Below are 19,172 nucleotides of genomic sequence, written 5' to 3'. Positions count from 1 at the left end.
TGTTCATCGCCAAATAACACTACACTGTATGGATGCACCACAGTTTGTTTATCCATTCACCTGTGAAGGGCATCTCGGGTGTTTCCCATTTGGGCCAATTGTGTATAAACCTGCTCTAAACCTTCGTGTGCACATTTTTGTGTGGATGTAAGTTTTCAACTCTTTCCAGGTAACACCTACCCCGTGGTCCATGACAGCACCAAACACATGTATTTAAAGGAAGAAATGACATGGTTTCTCTACAGTCTCTTCAGAAAATAGAGGGCACACACCTGATTTATGAGGGCAGCATTACCCTAGTGTTCCAAAATCAGATAAAGGGACTGCAAGAAAAGAAATCACAGTATCTTTCATGGCCATAAGTGCTGAAATGTTCGACAAAATATTAGAAAGTCAAATTTTTTACAAATCTGACAATGTATAAGAAGAATTACAGGGGCACCTGGCTGCCTTAGTCAATGGAGTATGTGGCTCTTGATCTCTGGGCTGGAAGTTTGAGCTCCACATTGGCTGTAGAGATACTTAAAAATAAAATCTTAAAAAATAAATAAACAAATCCCTCTATGCCCAGGTGGGATTCATTTCAGGCATGCAATGCTGGTTCAACATTAGGGAGTCAATTAATGCAATCCATCATATCACCAAGCTAAAGAAGAAAAATCACATGATCATATCAATAGATGCAGAGGAAGCATTTGACAGAATCTAACATCTGTCATCATAAAATTGCAGCAAAGGGACGCCTGGGTGGTTCAGTGGTTGAGCATCTGCCTTCAGCTCGGGGCGTGATCCTGGGGTCCTGGGATCGAGTCCCACGTTGGGCTCCCTTCATGGACCCTGCTTCTCCCTCTGCCTGTGTCTCTGCCTCTCTTTCTCTCTGTGTCTCTTAGGAATAAATAAATGTAATCTTTAAAAAAAAATTGCAGCAAAGTAGGAATAGAAGGGACCTTTCCCAACATAACAAAGAATGTCTGCAAAAAACCTGTAGGTACATGTCAATTATACTTCAATTAAAAGATCAATAACAACAACAAAACCTACAGATAACATTATTAGTGTTGAGAAGCTACATGTTTTCCCAAAGTCAGGAACAAGGCAGGGGTGTCCTCTTGCACCACTCCTGTTAAACATTATATTGAAAGAGTAAAAAAAAAAAAAAAAAAAAAAAAAAAAAAAAAAAAAAACACCAACCTAGGATTTTGTATCCAGTGAACATATCCTTCCAAAACAGAAAAATACTTTCTTAGGCAAAAGCTGAAAAGAATTCAGGGCACCTGGCTCACTCAGTTGATAGAGTGTGTGACTCTTGATCTCAGGGTTGTAAGCTCCACATTGGGCACAGAAACTACTTAAAAACAAATTTTTTTAGAAAGTTTAAAGACTGTGTTGCCAGTAGATCCACTTTGCAAGAAATGTTAAGTTCTTCAGAGAAAAGGAAAATTATATAGGCCAGAATCTCAGATCTACATAAACCCTTTTTTTTTTTTTTTTTTTAGAGAGAGAGAGAGTGCAGGAGGAGGAGCAGAGAGAGACAGGGTGCAAGTCTCAAGCAGGCTCCACACCCAGCGCGGGGCTCAGTCTCACAGCCCTGAGATCACCACCTGAGCCAAAATCAAGGGTTAATTACCTAACTGACTGAACCACTCCATCCTTTTAAGTATTCCCTCTCACTCCTTGCTTGCATGGTTTCAGACAAGAAATCTCAGGTGACTTTCACCCTTGTTTCTCTCTAGGTGAGCTGGTTTTTGTTTTTGTTTTTTCTTCTGGCTTATTTCAGGGTTGTCCCTTTGTCTTTGGTTTTCTGCACTTTGAATATCCTATGCCTACATGGACGGTGTTTTATATTTACCCTGCTTGGTGTTGTCTAGGATTCCCTGAATTTGTGATTTGGTTTCTGTCATTAACTTTGGAATACTCTTGGTTTGTTTTCGTTGGGGGTTTCTTGTGTGTGTGTTTTGGTTTTTTTCCACGATGGAGTCACACCAAGGCACACACACTACCTTTAAAAAGATATTTTATCTTTAACCAGGGCCCTACTCCATTTTTCTTAGCACTTATTTTTTTTAAGATTATGTTTTTAAGCATTCTCTGTATACAGTGTGGGGGGGAGAGGCTCAAACTCACAATGCTAAGATCAAGAGTCACATGTTCCACCAACTGAAGCCAGCCAGGCACCCCGCCCAGAACTTATTTTATTGCAAAAACGAGATGGTCACAAATACCACTTTGTAAATGGCTTATCTCACTTATGGAGAACTCATTTCTGTGCTGAGGACAAGAACTCACCATCACTTAGGGGCCAGTGGTGCTGGCTAGACTGCCATGCTGACCTCTGGCTGGAGGGACAGGCTCCCACCTTCAGCCTCTGTGGACCTATCTGTCCTTTGTCTGTGTGCTGTTCCTGTGTGTTCTTGTGCAGAGAAGGGGCCCAGGATGCCCAGTGAGCTTGGAACATGAGGTCAGATTCTGTTTAGCCACCCATTCCTGGATAGCCTCAGTGGACACCACTCAGAAGGTGGCCATGAATTGTGAGCACACCAGTCATGCCTCCAGAGCTCGGGGACATCTCTGGGGCTCATGCTGGTTCAGCCACAAGGCCCAGAATGCCAGGACACCTGGGTGGCTCAATGGTTGAGTATCTGCCTTTGGCACAGGGCATGATCCCGGGATCTTGAGATTGAGTCCCACATCAAGGTCCCCACAGGGAGTCAGCTTCTCTGCCTCTGTCTCTGTGTCTTTCATGAATAAATAAATAAAATCTTTTTTTTTTAAAGCCCAGAATGCCTGGCACCTGGATGCACTGATGGGCACCCCAAGGCTGATGCTCACCTACACGCCACAGCCTGTGAAGGGGTGCTGGGTATCCAGGCCCCATCCCCAAGAGTAACAGAGTGCTCACAGGCCAGAGCTGCTGCTGCAGGTGCCCAGGCCTCTGAGCCACACATCCACCACCACTGGCCCTGCACGACATGGGCAGTGAGTCCCAGCCATTATCACTTTAAATGTTCCTTCTGCTCCTGTCTTCTTCCAGAATTCCCATTCTGTATAGGCAACATCCTTTTTTTTTTTTTTTAAGATTTTATTTATTCATGAAAGACACAGAGAGAGAGGCAGAGACACAGGCAGAGGGAGAAGCAGGCTTCCTGCAGGGAGCCCAATGTGGGACGTGGGACTTGATCCCGGGAGCCCGGGATCACGTCCTGAGCTGAAGGCAGACACTCAACTGCTGAGCCACCCAGGCGTTCCCTAATGCAGCATCTTTTATAATTGTCCTTCAGTTCTTGGACATTCTGTTACTTTTCTTCCTCTTTGCATTTTAGTTTGGAAAGTTTCTAGTGACATATCTTCAAGCTCACTGATTCTTTTCTCAGATGTGCACAGCCCACCCATGCACCCACCAAAGCCATTCTCCATTTCTGTTAATTATTTTAATTTCCAGTATTTCTTTTTGATGCTTTCTTAGAGTTTCCATCTCTTTGCTCACATTACCCATTTATTCTTGCATGTTGCCCACTCTTTCATTAGGAGCCTTTGGCATATTAACCATTGTTGTGTTAAATTCCCCATCCAAGGGGGCACCCAGCTGTCTCAGTCAGAAAAGCATGTGACTCTTAATCTTGGGCTTGTGAGATCAAGTCCCATGTTGGGTGTAGAGATTACTTAAAAAATAAAATCTTTAGGGCAGCCCAGGTGGCTCAGTGGTTTAACGCCACCTTTGGCCTGGAGCATGATCCTGGGGACCCGGGATCGAGTCCTACATCAGGCTCCCTGTGTGGAGTCTGCTTCTCCTTCTGCCTGTGTCTCTGCCTCTCTCTCTCTCTTTCTCTCTCTCTCTCTCTCTCTCTCTCTCTGTATGTCTCTCATGAATAAATAAAATATTTTTTAAAAAATTAATTAAAAAAATAAAATTTAGAGGAGCTCAGGTGGCTCAGTTTGTTAAGTGTCTTGCCTTCAGCTTAGGTCATGATCCCTGCATCAGGCTCCCTTCTTTCTGCCTGCTGCTCCACCTACTTGTGCGTTCTCTCTCTCTCTTTGTGTGTGTCAAATAAATAAATCAAATCCTTAAAAAAGATTTTTTAAAAATAAAATCTTTGAATTCCCTGTCCTGCCAACATCTCTGCCATAGCTGAGTCTGGTTCTGAGGCTTGCCTTGTCTCTTCAAATTGCACCTTTTTTGTGTGATTTGTTGTTGTTGTTGTTGAATGTCAGACAGACACTAGGTAATAGAACTGAGGTACACAGCACTTTAATGAGAGGTTTGTATGTTTTTCTGGCCAGGAAGTAGGCTCAAAGGCTGAGATTTCCTCTTGTCTCCTTGTTTTTCCCCTGTTGTCCTTGGGTGTCCCTAGAGACTCCTTCTTCAGTGGAGTCAGCCTTACAGCAGTGTTTGCTTTGGCAGTACATATGTTAAGATAAGAATGACACAGAGAAGTTTAGCATGACCCCTGTGTGGGGATGACATGCAGATTCATGAAGAATCAGCCTTGCAGCTCTTGCAGCTATAATCCTCTAGGACACAGGAGCCCTACTATTGGGGCGGGAAGGCATCCTTGGATCAGATGATTCAGTCTGTCTTTTGTTTTTTTTTTTTAAGATTTAATTTATTTATTCATGGGAGACACAGGGAGAGACAGAGACATAGACAGAGGGAGAAGCCGGCTCCCCATAAGGAGCCTGATGTAGGACTCGATCCCCTGACCCTGGGTTCGTGACCTGAGCCAAAGGCAGACACTCAACCACTGAGCCACCCAGGTGCCCCTAGGTCTGTCTACTTGTGGGCCTGTGGCCTGGCCTGTGATCCTCACAAGTACTGCTTCTCAGGTCTTTTTTGCCCCTTAGGTAAGACAAAGGCTACAGGGGACTGGAGTTAGGTTGATCCCTTCCCCCATGTTGGATGAGGCTCTGGGGAAGTTGTCTCTGTTGCTGGCTGGCCTTTACTTTTTTGTTTTGCTTTGGTTTGTTTGTTTTGGTGGAGAATGAACTATCTGGGCATATTTCAAATGCTTACATGTCCCCTCCTCCTTATGTCAAACACAAAGATGTTTTGCTCTAATCTTCACCGTGAGAACCTGGTGGGCTGCTTGGAGGTAAAACATAAACATGTGCCCCTTCCTTAGACTGCTTCACTTAGGGTGAGTTTTTAATTCTCAAGCTAGTCCCTGCTCAGCCTTCAGCATTTCATCGACATTACCATTTAAGGGGTCATGTAGGTGGTCCTACCAGTTGCTGGTTCCACTGGCTTCTGCTGCTGGTAAGTCGGGATACTCTTTGCCTATCTTTACAGTTTTGGGGAGGGGCTGTTGTTGTCCTGGGATCCCAGTTTTCTAATGGATCTAAGAAAAATCCTTGGTTTTCAGGGTTTTTTTCAGCTTTTTTCTTGTTTTGAGGGCAGGAATGATGACTTCCAAGTTCTCTGTGTGTTGAAGCTAAACCTGAAGGCCTTATCTTTATGCTTGCTCCCTGGTGCCTTTCTAACAAGTGCATCTAGAAGGGTGTTTACTCAGCAGGTGTGGCTGGAGAAAACTATTAAGAAATATCTCTGCGGGATCCCTGGGTGGCGCAGCGGTTTGGCGCCTGCCTTTGGCCCAGGGTGCGATCCTGGAGACCCGGGATCGAATCCCACATCGGGCTCCCTGCATGGAGCCCGCTTCTCTCTCTGCCTGTGTCTCTGCCTCTCTCTCTCTCTCTGTGACTATCATGAATAAATAAATAAAATCTTAAAAAAAAAAAAAAGAAATATCTCTGCATCTGATTTTAACACAGACCAATGTGAACAGCAGTGAGGGGGGGTAGTGCCACAGGAGCTGGGACACTTCTGTTATGGGTGACCAATAATCAAATTTATTTTCCAAAATATAAGAAAAATCATAAAAATACAAAAAAAAAAACTTGTCTCATTCCCAACTGTTAGTCAATCAACGACTATTATCTGCTTACATGAAGAAAAAACCATTAGAAACTAGAAAAATGCAAATTAAAGATGAAGTGCAATGCTGGGACACCTGGGTGGCTCTGTCAGTTGGGCATCCGCCTTTGGCTCAGGTCATGGTTCCAGGGTCCTGGAATTGTGAGCCCCAAATCAGGCTCCTTGCTCAGCAGGGAATCTGCTTCTCCCTCTCCCTCTGCCCCTCCCCTCCCTGGATGCGTGATCTCATGAGTGCCCTCCCTCCACAAATAAATACCTTAAAAAAAAAAAAAAGAAAAAAAAAGATGAAGTGCCAGTTTGTGCACACTCTACTTTCTGGCTTTCTTATGTTGTTTGTTTGCTCATCTGTATTTAGCAAAAGCAAAATTACAAAAGCCAAATGTTATGAAGTTGTAAGGAAACATGTGTCCTTTGGCATTGCTAATAGTGCCGTAAATGAATACACTGAAATCTGGCAAATGTGACAAGCCAGTCAGATGTGTTTTGACTCAGTAATTCCATTACTGGGATTTTGGGGGAGATTTTTTTTCCCTAGACAATAATCCAAGCGAGAACAGCCACATGGACAAAAGTGCTTGTACCAGCACTATTTGAAATCCCAAAAAGAAAGTAAATTGTCAAAAAATCTTTAAAAAAAAAAAAAAAGGAAAGGAAATGAAAAGAAAGGAAATAGCCTCCATGTCCTTCTTTAGGGAATGGTCTAGCAAACTTGCAAGTCAATACAACAATTAAAGTCTTCATGTCCCTACCCCCACCCCCATGCTTTCGTCTCCCAACATGCGAATCCCAGCCACACTGGTGAGTCAGTTTTATGTCCACTCCTCTGAAACGACATTGCCCCCTCTCTTGCCCACTTGCTGGGAAGTTCCTGTGTGTCTTGCTCATCTTGGTACACCTGCCACCTACTTCAGGCTCTGGTACAAAGGATCTAAAAGGCTAAGGTGCATAACACGGGGCATAGGTCCTCTGCACCCCCATCACTGGGAGCCTATTGGAAATGCGGAATCCCTGGTTGAAGAGGGTAAACTTCATGACATATAAATGTTCCCATGATTAATAATGCGAATGCAGGGGATCCCTGGGTGGCTCAGCGGTTTAACGCTGCCTTCGGCTCAGGGCGTGATCCTGGAGACCCGGGATCGAGTCCCACGTCGGGCTCCCTGCATGGAGCCTGCTTCTCCCGCTGCCTGTGTCTCTGCCTCTCTCTGTGTGTCTCTCATGAATAAATAAATAAAATCTTTAAAATTAATTAATTAATTAATTAATTTAAAAAATCTTTAAAAAAAACTAATTCGAATACAGTCTCAGGACCCACCTCAGATGTACTGCATTTCGCCAGACACGTTTTAACAAATTCCCAGGTGATTTGTTTACATTTTGAGACACCCTGTTATGTTGGATGTACAGTTACTCTTAAAATATAAATTCCCATCATTAGTTACTATTTCTAGTCATAACATATACTTTCTTTTTCTCCCGCACTGTGGGAGGCTGCTCTTTATCTTCTCTTGGACTCCTTCATTTGCACAAAGCATGGAGAAATCACAGTGGCAGCTGGCCGGCTCCAAGGACGGCATGGTGCCATGGCAACGTCTTCCATCAGTAACTTCATTTCATCTCTACTTTTACATCTTTCTCTGCTCAGTCCTGAAGCTGGGAATTTTTTTAATTTGGAAAGAACCTAAGATGGCTTGTGGTTGCTATGCCGACAGCAACTGCACGCTTCCTAATGGGCTTGAATCTCATAAAGGAAACTTATCAGCAGATCAGACAATTTTAACCCCAAGGGGCCGCAGAGAGACTTCCTCCCCTCCCTTGGCTGAGGATGGCCCTGGGGCTGGTGAGGCTCCCTGTCTGCTGCATGGCTACCTGCCAGCCTGCTTTGAAGTCACACCCCAGCAGGCTGCTCGGCCTGGCCAATCCAAGGGTTTTAGGCAGGATTTGGGGACAGAAGACAGGCTACAAGACCCTTAGGAGACTTGCTTTAAATGGCTTTTTAAAAATTATTTTTTTTAAAGATTTTATTCATTTATTCATGAGACACAGAGAGAGAGAGAGAGAGAGAGAGAGAGACAGGCAGAGGGAGAAGCAGGCTCCTTGGAGGGACCCCGACGTGGGACTCGATCCCAGGCCTCCAGGATCTGGCCCTGGGCTGAAGGTGGCACTGAACTGCTGAGCCACCCGGGCTGCCCTTAATTAGTTTTTTTAAACTGAACTTTATGCCCAACATGAGGCTAGAACTCATGACCCTGAGATCAAGGGTCACATACTTTACCAACTGAGCCAGCCAAGCACCCCACTTTAGGAGTCTTTCTACCCCCAAAACCCAGAGTATTTGCTCGCTTCGGGCTGTCAAAACACAGGCCAGGCGGCTTAAACACAGAGATTACTGTCTCACGGTTCCAGAGGCTGAAAGTCCAGGATCAAGGTGTCGGCAGGTTTGCTCTCTCCTGAGGCCACTCTCCTTGGTGTGTAGATGACAGTCACTTCTCCCTGTGTCCTCACATGGTCATCCCTGTGTGTGTCTGAATCCTAATCTCCTCCTGTAAGGACACCAGTTAGACTGGATCAGGGCCTGTCCTAGCGACCTCATTTTGACTTAATCACCTCTTTGAAGACTCTCTCCAAATACAGTCACGTCTGGAGGGACACAGTTTAGCACGTAACAACCAGCCAGACCGGCTCCTCTGGGAAGGCAGGCAGTGCCCCGCGTGCGTGAGAGCCTGTGCAGGCCCAGATCCAGCACGTGACAGCTAACGCACCGTCGTGTTCACACTCGGGGCTGCAGAGCCTCCCTTGGGCGCGGAGACAACTGCAACGCCATGGCTTCCATCCTCCAGTCCACCTTTGACGTGTGTAGCCTGATCCACCCACCCGTGTTGGGCTCAAGTCCATAATCGCCAGGCAGGTTGCTGGCAGCTGTTGTCCGACACCGATGAACCCCAAGGTGCCATGCCATCGTGCACCCATGCACTCCACCACCCCTTCTCCTCCTTGGTGCTCCTCCCAGAACCCTGGGCATCACAGAGCAGAGAGCGGGGCGTCTTGGGGCCCAGGCACTCTTGGGTCATCCTGCAGGAGGGGCTCATCCAGCACACGTTCCAAGCATTGCAGATACAGCAGAGGACAGACCAGGTCCCTGCCCTCAGGTGGCTCATGTCCTGGCAAGGGGAGACGGACAATAAACCAAATAGAACAAAATGCAGACCAGTAGTATGGGAAGGGGGGGTAGGGGGGTTGTGAGGAGGAAAGTCAAAGCCAGGAGAGGAGGAAGAGGGAGTGGTGGGCGAGGGCCACTGGTCCCCAGGGCCTGGATGAGACAGCTTCTCTGCTGAGGTCACATTCGAGCAGAGTCCTGAAGAAAGGGCCTTCCGGGGGAGGGGACAGCAAGCACAGAGTCCCCAAGAAGGGGCAGCAAGGAGGAGGTGTGTCTGAAGGGCTGAAGATAGTAAGCAAGGGAAGGTTGTAGGAAAGAACTTAATGTCACCCCCAAAGAATGGCATTTGCCTTCTGCTTTGGGGAGGTGGTTACTAGGCTCTAACAGGAGTGCCTGTGTGCCCAGGGGGCCTTCCAATAGCCTAACAACGTGAGTTATTTTTATTTATTTATTTTTAAAAAGATTTTATTTATTTATTCATGAAAGACACAGAGAGAGGCAGAAACACCGGCGGAGGGAGAAGCAGGCTCCATGCAGGGAGCCCGACGTGGGACTCCATCCCGGGTCTCCAGGATCACGCCCTGGGCCGAAGGCAGGCCCTAAACCGCTGAGCCACCCAGGGATCCCCTAACAACATGATTTAAAGTGGGGACACCGCACCAGGTAATATTCAGGGTGGAGCTGAGCACACGGGAAAGCCCAAAATTGTGATGAGGGAGTCTCAGACTGAGGTCATTAAGGAGGACACTCGGTCCATCACGCCTGTGCGATGGAAGGCCAATAAAAGCCCCGAGCTGGACACCTGCACCCCGATGTTTCTAGCAGCAAAGTCCACAATAGCCAAACTGTGGAAGGAGTCTCGGTGTCCATTGAAAGATGATGGATAAAGAAGATGTGGTCTATGTATACAATGGAATATTCCTCAGCCATTAGAAACGACAAATACCCACCATTTGCTTCCACGTGGATGGAACTGGAGGGTATTATGCTGAGTGAAATAAGTCAATCAGAGAAGGACAAACATTATATGGTCTCATTTATTTGGGGAATATAAATAATAGTGTAAGGGAATAGAAGGGAAGGGAGAAGAAATGGGTAGGAAAAATCAGAATGGGAGACAGAACATGAAGACTCCTAACTCTGGGAAACGAACTAGGGGGGGAGGAAGGGGAGGAGGGCGGGGGGTGGGGGTGACTGGGTGACGGGCACTGAGGGGGGCACTTGATGGGATGAGCACTGGGTGTTATGCTATATGTTGGCAAATTGAACTCCAATAAAAATAAATAAATAAATAAAAAATAAAAGCCCCGAGCGTCCGGTCCTGATGGACTCTCCTGCTGGCAGCACTGTGCAAGCCGTCACTCCGGGGTGCCCGAGAGGAGGCTTGCGTGTGGCCTCAGGGACAGAAGACAGCTGGCAGCTCACGCCGGGCACTCTCCTGGACTCGCCCGGGCTGTGTTTCCTGCGGCTGGTTTTAACCCGCATCCTTCCTCCGCTGCAGCTGTAACAGCTGGCGGCCCTCCAGGAAACTGTCAGCCTCACCTAAGGGCCATCCTGGGGGCGCCCAAATCCGAAGTTGGTGCCAGGGGTGGAGGTGGTCCTGCGTGGACTGCCCCCTTTGGTCATGGTTGGCCAAATGCAAGGATGGAAATAGGAAAGTGGAGGGACAGGCAGGTGCCAAGGCCTGGGGGGCCCTGGGAGGACCCTGGGTTTTCTTGTTTTTGTTTTTTGACTCTGATTTGTGGTCTGAGTGCAATGGAAGCTCCTGGGAGCTTTGGAGGAGGGACAGATCTAGCTTTTGTTCTCAGAGTCCATGTGTGAAGAGTAAAGGCGGCAGAGCTTTGCTGCTCACCCGTAGCGGTCACCAACATGAGACAGGAGAGTGGCCCGGGTGCGGGGCACTGGCGGCAGGAGAGGCACCTGCTGGAGGGCGGGGTAGGGAGAGCCGGGGTGGGGGCCTGTCGTGATGTAGGGCACGCTGGCTTTGAGGTGTCCCCAGCGCTCCGGGGCTGGTTCGGGTGGGCAGGTGGACTTGGAAGCCTGGGATGCCGAGGCTGGGGTCTGCGCTGGGCCGCACCCGCAAGTGTGGCTGAGGCCACATGTGAATTCTGGCGGTGAACGGGTGGGGTGCTGTGCAGAGCCCGGCTCGGCTACTCCTGAGCAGTCTTGCTCTGAAGAATTGCAGAGAGGCGTGGCGAGGAAGAAAGTGCATATTGTGGGGGGGTCCCTGGGTGACTCAGCGGTTTAGCACCTGCCTTTGACCCAGGGCCTGATCCTGGAGTCCCGGGATCTAGTCCCACGTCGGGCTCCCGGCATGGAGCCTGCTTCTCCCTCTGCCTGTGTCTCTGCCTCTCTGTCTCTGTCTCTGGGTCTATCATGAATAAATAAATAAATAAATAAATAAATAAATAAATAAATAAATCTTTAAAAAAGAAAAAAAGAAAATGCATATTGGGATGACTTCGTGTCTCCCCTCCCAATGGGACAGCCCAGCAAAGCGGGGACTGAGGATGCAAGAGAGAGAGGGCCCTGTGACTGAATAGACCGGCCAGCACGCATGGAGGGGGGGCACATGCACAAGTGACACGCGGGTCTTAAGGGACAGAGCAATGTATGCATGGCGGTGGGGGTGGGCCGGTGGAAGGTTTGGTGCGGAAGCGGTGAGGACTGCTCTCCTGTTGATGTCCACGTCTTCAGCAAAGGAGGCCACACGGCCAGGGCAGGCTCCGGGGCAGGGGACGGTGTAGGTGTAGGATCATCTTCCAGGAAGGTGGGAATCTGAATGGTCACAACAGGTGGAGCAGGTGTAGGATTGCCAGGAGCATCGCTCTGCCCTAGAAACTAGTCTCCCCAAGGGAAAGTATTTCTCCATCCATAGCAGAGCGTCTCGTTACCCAGGACCCGGGTTCCCCGGACAAGTATGTGATGTGAGGAAGGTGCTTAAGGAGAGTGAACAGAGGGAGGAGGACAGCCACCAGGTAGGTAGGTGGTGACAGTGAGGTATGGCTCTTAGTGCAGGTGAAGGCAGCTGTGGTCCTGCTAACAGGAGGGGGCCAGAGACCCAGTGGGGTCCCAGAGTGGGCCCTCTGAAACTGAGCTTGTGGAGGGGGGCAGGCTGCAGGCCGTGGCTCATAGATGCCTCATGAAATCACAGGGAGAGTCATGTGCAGGATGTCATCAATAAAAATAAAACTGAAAAGGATAGACAATGTGGGGCGCCTGGGTGGCTCAGTGGTTGAGCATCTGGCTTCAGCTCAGGATGTGATGTCTCTGCCTCTCTGTGTGTGTCTCTCATGAATAAATAAGTAAAATCTTAAGGAAAAAAAAGGATAGACAACATTAGGGCATTACACAAGAGTATGTGTTAAATCATGAAACTTTTCTCATATGTATGTGTACCGGATTATAATGCAAAATGTAGGTTTTGCCTTTTTTTTCAGATTTTATTTATTTATTCATGAGAGATGAGAGAGAGAGAGAGAGAGAGAGGCAGAGACACAGGCAGAGGGAGAAGCAGGCTCCATGCAGGGAGCCTGACGTGGGACTCGATCCCAGGTCTCCAGGATTAGGCCCTGGGCTGAAGGCGGTGCTAAACTGCTGAGCCACCCAGGCTGCCTTTTTTTTTTTTTTTAATTTTTATTTATTCATGATAGGCACACAGTGAGAGAGAGAGAGGCAGAGACACAGGCAGAGGGAGAAGCAGGCTCCATGCACCGGGAGCCCGACGTGGGATTCGATCCCGGATCTCCAGGATCACGCCCTGGGCCAAAGGCAGGCGCCAAACCGCTGCGCCACCCAGGGATCCCTAATTGCCCTTTTTTTATTGTAATATACATAAAGCTTAAAATTTGCCATTTTAACTGTTCTTAAGTGTATACTTCAGTGGCATTAAGTACATTTATGTTATTGTGCAGCCATCCCCACTATCCTCCAAATTTTATCACCCCATATAGAAACTTTATACTCGTAAAATGTATTCTTTACTGTGAGTAGAGTTTAAAACATTTGAAAGGCACTGGTCAGTGGTCAGGAAGGGGGTCCGTATTTGGGGTCAGGCCTCTAGAGGATAAGGTCCTTGTAGGAGAGATGACAATGAGCTGACAGGCAAGGGCACCAGAAGGATCCTCTGTGATTGACATATATCAATCACTTGATTTTAAAGGAAAGCTGTATCTCTAGGAATTGAAGCTAGGAACCACAATGCAAAGAACAATAGGAAATCGAAATCTGGTCCAACATTTTTTTAAAGTTTTTATTTATCTGAGAGAGAGAGAGAGGGAGAGAGAGAGAACGAGCTGGGGGAGAGGCAGAGGGAGAGGAACAAGCAGACTCCCCAGTGAGCAAGGAGCCTGATGCAGGGCTCAATCCCAACACCCCAAGATCATGACCTGAACCAAAGTCAGACACTTAACTAAGCCACCCAGGCCAGCATGGTGCTACAATTTCAAAGAATGAAGGAATCCAAAGAAATGGAGCAGAAATCACACATTTATTTGGGTATGTTAAGTTCAATATTCTGCAGCCCCTAAAATCCTTCATCAAAATGCAATAGGTGAAAAATCCCCCTTCTCAAAGCAGGATACAAAATCATATAAACATCAACTCACATAAAAATTAGGATTTTTTTTCAACAGAGGACTGGCCGAGAAAAGATATTTGCGGTAGCAGAAACAGCAAAAGCTTAATATTTAAGACAATCTAAGGAATCTTGAAAATTTGTGAGAAAGGAACACCCCTACCCCAGTTGGAAATTGAACACCTGAAAGTCAGAAACTGAAGATCTTGAAAGGGTTAACTATCCATGAAGATGGTTAACACTCCTCTGAGAAACACATCTTAAAAGAGGATCATGATGGGGGATCCCTGGGTGGCGCAGCGGCTTAGCGCCTCCTTTGGCCCAGGGCGTGATCCTGGAGCCCCCGGATCGAGTCCCACGTGGGGCTCCCTGCATGGAGCCTGCTTCTCCCTCTGCCTGTGTCTCTGCCTCTCTCTGTGTCTCTCTCATGAATAAATAAATAAAATCTTAAAAGAAAAGGATCATGAGGTCCCAGCCTGCAGCCAGGTTTGTGAAAGGAGGGGAGCTGGAGACATTGCCAGGAGAATGGCTAAGTTTGGACAAACGGACTGGATCCAGAGACCTTATAAGCACAGTAATAAATCACGGGCTCCTCCAAAGACACGGACAGATCTTCACAGATACACTGTAATGCAAAAAAGAAACAAGATCTAAAGGATGCTAACATGTATAAAAATGTTGAACACATTGTGACTTCAATACTATGGTTTTTAAAACATATATATAATTTTTAAAACGACCCATAGAGGAAAGGTGTGGGAACCAACAAAATAATGACACGAGAGCCGTGGGGGACAGAGTGCGGGTGTCAGGATGGGGCGGGCTGCCCAGGGCGGGGGAGGGCCGCCCGAAGTCCGACGTGGGGATTTTTTTTTTAAGATTTTATTTATTTATTCATGAGAGACACAGAGAAAGAGAGAGAGAGAGGCAGAGACACAGGAGGAGGGAGAAGCAGGCTCCATGCGGGAGCCCGACGCGGGACTCGATCCCCGGTCTCCAGGATCACGTCCTGGGCCGGAGACAGGCGCCAAAGCGCTGAGCCACCGCGCGTCCCTGAGGTGGGGATTCTGGCGCAGAGGACAGCCCGATGCCCGGCTCCCGCGCAGGACCTCGGTCGTTCGGCCGATCCACGCGCGCGGGGAGAGCGAGCGACCCGCGGCTCCCCCGGCCCTGGCCCGCCCGCGCTTGCGCACCGCGATCCTCGTCGAGCCCGCCCCGCCCCGCGAGGCCCCGCCCCCCGCCCTCCAGCCCTCATAGGTCGGCTCCGAGGCCGCGCGCGGCAGGCCGGCCAATGGGAGCGCGGCGCGCCCCGCGGCACGTGCGCCCCCGCCCAGCCCGGCGGAGCGCGAGCCGGTGGAGCTCCCGGGCTCGGAGCGCGCGGGGCGGGCGCGCGCGGGCGGGGCGGGGCGCGGGCGGGGCGCGGGCGGGGGCGGGGCGGGGCGGCGCGCTGATTGGCCGGCGCCGCGTTCCGAGGCCGTTAACGGCGGCGCGGCCGGGCCGCGGCTCCAAAACAAAGGGCAGGCGGCCCGCGGGGCGGCGGCGGGAGGATGCCTCGCGCCCTGCGGAGGCGCCAACGGCCGCAGCGCGTCCCGGGCCGCGCCGGCGCCGCCTGAGAGCCGAGCCCGCGCTGACCGGGGCCCGGGCCGGATGGGCGCTGCGGGCCGGGGCGCGGACCGCCGAGCGGCCGTGAGTACGGGCGGGCCTGACCTGCGCGGGCGGCTGCCCCCGCGGCCCGAGGCTCCCGCGGCGGCGGGCGGGGCCCGGGGCACCTGTTGGGCCGGCGGGCGGGGCGCGAGCGGGCCGCACCTGTGGACGTGTTTGTTCTGGTTCGGTTTCTCGATGTGTCGTTATCTGGCTCCCCCCGGGGTGAGCGGACCTCGACGCCTAATCTGGGGCTTTGCCCCGCTTTCTTCCCTCCCTTCCCGGCCTCCTCCCTACTTCAGCCACGAGAAAAATCTACCGAGAGAATGAACGAGATGCCTGATGATAATAGGCTTTCCTCCTCTTTAAAAAAAAAAAAAAAAAAAAAAAAAAAGAATGTTGGGACCGGGGAGGGAAATGAGGACAAAAGAGGGCTCCCAGGAATGTCTATTAAAAGGGGGGGGGGATGTTTTCAAGTTGCCCACATAAAGATCGTGACTAAAATGAATTGTCTTCCGTATCAGTTCCCTGCTTGCGGCGCTAGGCTTTTATTAAAGCACAGCTTGCAGAAGCCTTAGCTTGGGAAACCTGTTAAGTAGGGTCCCCCTCCCCCAGGCCTGCCTCTGATTGACATCTTTGATGTCCAGATAATGTGCCGAGTTCTAGGATGGAAAAAAAAAAAAAAAAAGGCTGTAATTTCGTGCTGGAGAGATAATGGCTTTGGCAGACCTCAGTTTCCCCACCCCCAGGCTTTTTTGTCCAGTTGCATTTCTTCTTCCTTTTTCTAGCCAGAGCATACACTTTAACCTGTTGTTTCCTTTGCCGAGAATGTTATTCTTTCCACCCACCTCGCTCCTAAGCTCCTACCCAAGCCTCGCGAGGAGGCTTCCTTCTCTAGAGAACTCTTTCAGGTGCTTCACCTGAGCACCCTCCAGCCCCTGCTCCCTTCTAGTAGATGTGACAAGTGTTTGCTGAGGCCTTGCTCCGCGCCGGGAGCTGTGCTGGAATCTGGGGTGGTTGAGTTTTGTAACCGTGCACGGGATCCCCCCCACCCCTGGCCCTGGGCTCGTGGGTGACAGTAGTGGCACAGTTGAGGAATGCGGATACTGAGGCTCTCCTGGACCTTATGCTCCCTCCCCTTGCATCTCACAGGGTTAAAGTGTCTTCTACTTGCAGGAACCGCTCAGAGATAGGAGCAGAGCAAAGTCCTGTTCTGCCCCAGACCTGTAGCACAGGGTCTGGTCTCTACTGGACCCTTAAGAAAAAAAAATAACCGGATAATCTTAATTACCAATCGGAGCAATAGCCTTTGCCTTTTTTTTTTTTTTTTTTTTTTTTTTTTTTGCAAAGATTTCATGTTTAAGTAATCTCTATACCGGATATAGGGCTTAAACGACCCGAGATAAGAGTCGCATGCTGCACTGACTGAGCCAGCCAGGCGCCTCAATAGCCTTCACTCTTTAAACGAACTTCTTGTTTTGGAATAACTTTAGGTTTCCATGAAAGTTGCAAAGATAGTACAGGCAGTCCCAACATGCCCCACGCCCAGCGTTGCCCATTGTTACTGTCGCACATTGCCATGGTGCGTTTGCCAAAATGAACAACCGACATGGAGATATTCTTGTAGCTGAAATCCAGACGTTAAACCTTACCATCTTTGAAGCACTGAAATGTGTAAAACTCTTTAGCTGGAAGCAGTGTTCCTATAAAGTCTGTTCTTGATTCTTCCCTGTTGTCCCTAAGTTTCACGAAGACCCAGTTTCGAGGGGTGGGGGTGACCGTGGAGAGGGCGAGGGGCTGCCATAGTTTTTTTTTTTTTTTAATCTTTTTTAAAGATTTTATTTATTTATTCATGAGAGACACACACACAGAGAGAGAGAGAAGCAGAGACACAGGCAGAGGGAGAAACAGGCTCCATGCAGGGAGCCCAATGGGGTACTCGATCCCAGGACCCCAGGATCACACCCTGGGCTGAAGGCAGACGCTCAACCACTGAGCCACGCAGGGATCCCTGCCATAGAGTTTTAACGTCTTTTTCCCCTGGGAGACTGATACATGGAAACTAGTTTAGAATATGCAGAAGCCGTATTCTTAGTTATTCGGTAGCACATATAACCACTTCAGCCTCACGGGGCTGTTCTGACGTGCGGAGCTGGCAAAACCAATCCTCAGCTGCTGGGAATGCCTGAAATGCTGAGGTCAAATTGCCAGTAGAATCTGCCTGGGTGGATTTAATGCCAGGAAGATATAAAATTGGCATTTCAGGAAGCTACTTTGCTAAACTGGAATAACACAGATCCTGTTAACCTTGGAGCCCTGATTCAAACAAAGGAACGAGGAAAGCCCTGTTGTTAACTAAGCTAGTAGTCAGCCTACTTTGCCTATTTATTGCTATCCCTTTAATTTATGAGGGCGCGACGGACTGCAGAATGACATCTGTTCTCTACTTGCTGGGCCTTTGATTTTGCCTTTTCCATGTGTCCTGTTAGAGCTAGGCACCTGACGTAACTTCAGTAGCAACTTAACCTGCATTTGTAGAAAGTATGAAAAAAAATTTTTTAAAGATTTTGTTTATTTATTCATGAGAGACAGAGAGAGGCAGAGACACAGGCAGAGGGAGAAGCAGGCTCCATGCAGGGAGCCTGATGTGGGACTCGATCCTGGGACTCCAGGATCATGCCCTGGGCTGAAGGCGGCGCTAAACCGCTGAGCCACTGGGGCTGCCCGAAAGTATGAAAATTTTGAAAAATAAAAAGAGCAACAGAAGTCCTCCTGCTTTCAAACCGTTCTCTGATGCTCTTCATTTGTGGTTCCTTTGGTTTTGCATTTGTAGAAGAGTAGTGAGGTCTGCTAATCAGCAAGACCTCTAAGGAGTGGAAATTTTGACAGGAGATTTTGGGGGACGTTGGAGAACATGCTGAACAACCAAGACCTGGAGGGCTAAGGGTTCTGGGGAGGACAGTGTGAGTTGGATTCAGGAAAGAAGTCACCATTCCTCCCGTGATAGAGACCCTGGGGTCCCTCTGACAAGCTGTGTGCTGGTGATAGTAAACTGGAAATCCTGGAGCCATCCCACCGTCCACCCAGGGAAGGGCCCCTTGATGTGGCCCCTGAAGGGCCTCAGACCCAGGGCCAGGATCCCTGGTGGGGCCTGTGAGGCGTGGAGATGTGCTTGCCAACCCTCCGTCCTGTTGTAACAGTGCCATGGCCTCTCGCGTGATTGTCTGGACCACCTTGTGAATTGCAGTTTACCCACATTTTACAGATAAGGCAACAGCTTGCCCGAGGTTCCGCAGCCTCCAGAGATGAGGAACAGGTTTTGAGTCAGGCCCTCTCGCAGCTTTGTCCTCTGCACCCCGGCACCCTGTCTCTCGCCAGGCCTCGCCTACTGGCTCCCTCGTGGCGCACCTGGCTTCCCAGCGTTGGCCCTCTCACCCCTGAGCACTGGCCCCCTCCTGATTGCTCTTTGCATCTCTGGTTTTTCCTTCTCTTGCCCCAACACAGGGCTTCAAATGTTTGATTATGTTCTTTTTAGCCTGTGATGAAATCATTCTAGGTTAAGGTTCCCACCTTCTGTCCCCCTGCTCCCATCAGCCTTCTGGGACTGGGCCCACCCTTTCAAGTGAGAAGGGCAGTGGCGTGTAGGGCCTTGGTCTGTCGCCCTGTCGATAGCACGCAAGCCAGTAACCTGTGCCAGGAAGTGTCCCAAGGCCCCGACTCTGGGGAGCTTTGTTACTTAGTAGGAGAAATAAAAGAGAACGCATTACAGGTCGTTGGGAAAGGAGGCTCAGTGCAAACACATTACTCATTAGTCTCACGGGAGACGGTGGAGGCAGGACCCGAGGCAGGAGGGGGGAGAGGCGAGGCCTGGG

The 19,172-nt window shown here is 49.4% G+C and overlaps 1 protein-coding gene and 1 non-coding gene across 6 annotated transcripts in view; both read left to right on the top strand.

The window, feature by feature from the left end:
• The first annotated feature begins 4,383 nt into the window (after positions 1-4,383).
• On the top strand, positions 4,384-4,490 carry LOC119866278. The gene has a single exon (XR_005379600.1). It is a non-coding gene; the product is annotated as a U6 spliceosomal RNA (small nuclear RNA).
• A 10,689-nt stretch (positions 4,491-15,179) lies between these two features.
• YPEL1 (yippee like 1) overlaps positions 15,180-19,172 on the top strand; it is a 26,586-nt gene continuing 22,593 nt past the window's right edge. For 3 of the 5 annotated variants that reach the window (XM_038575997.1, XM_038575995.1, XM_038575998.1), the window contains exon 1: positions 15,188-15,345. The gene's annotated coding sequence lies outside the window, so the exon portion shown is untranslated. Of the gene's footprint in view, positions 15,346-15,414; positions 15,526-19,172 lie in introns of those variants that run through there. The other 2 variants (XM_038575999.1, XM_038575996.1) reach the window with 2 other exon arrangements.

This window comes from Canis lupus, chromosome 26 (assembly GCF_011100685.1).
Source record: "Canis lupus familiaris isolate Mischka breed German Shepherd chromosome 26, alternate assembly UU_Cfam_GSD_1.0, whole genome shotgun sequence".
Lineage (NCBI taxonomy): Eukaryota > Metazoa > Chordata > Mammalia > Carnivora > Canidae > Canis > Canis lupus.
This window is presented reverse-complemented; position numbering and strand designations above follow the sequence as displayed.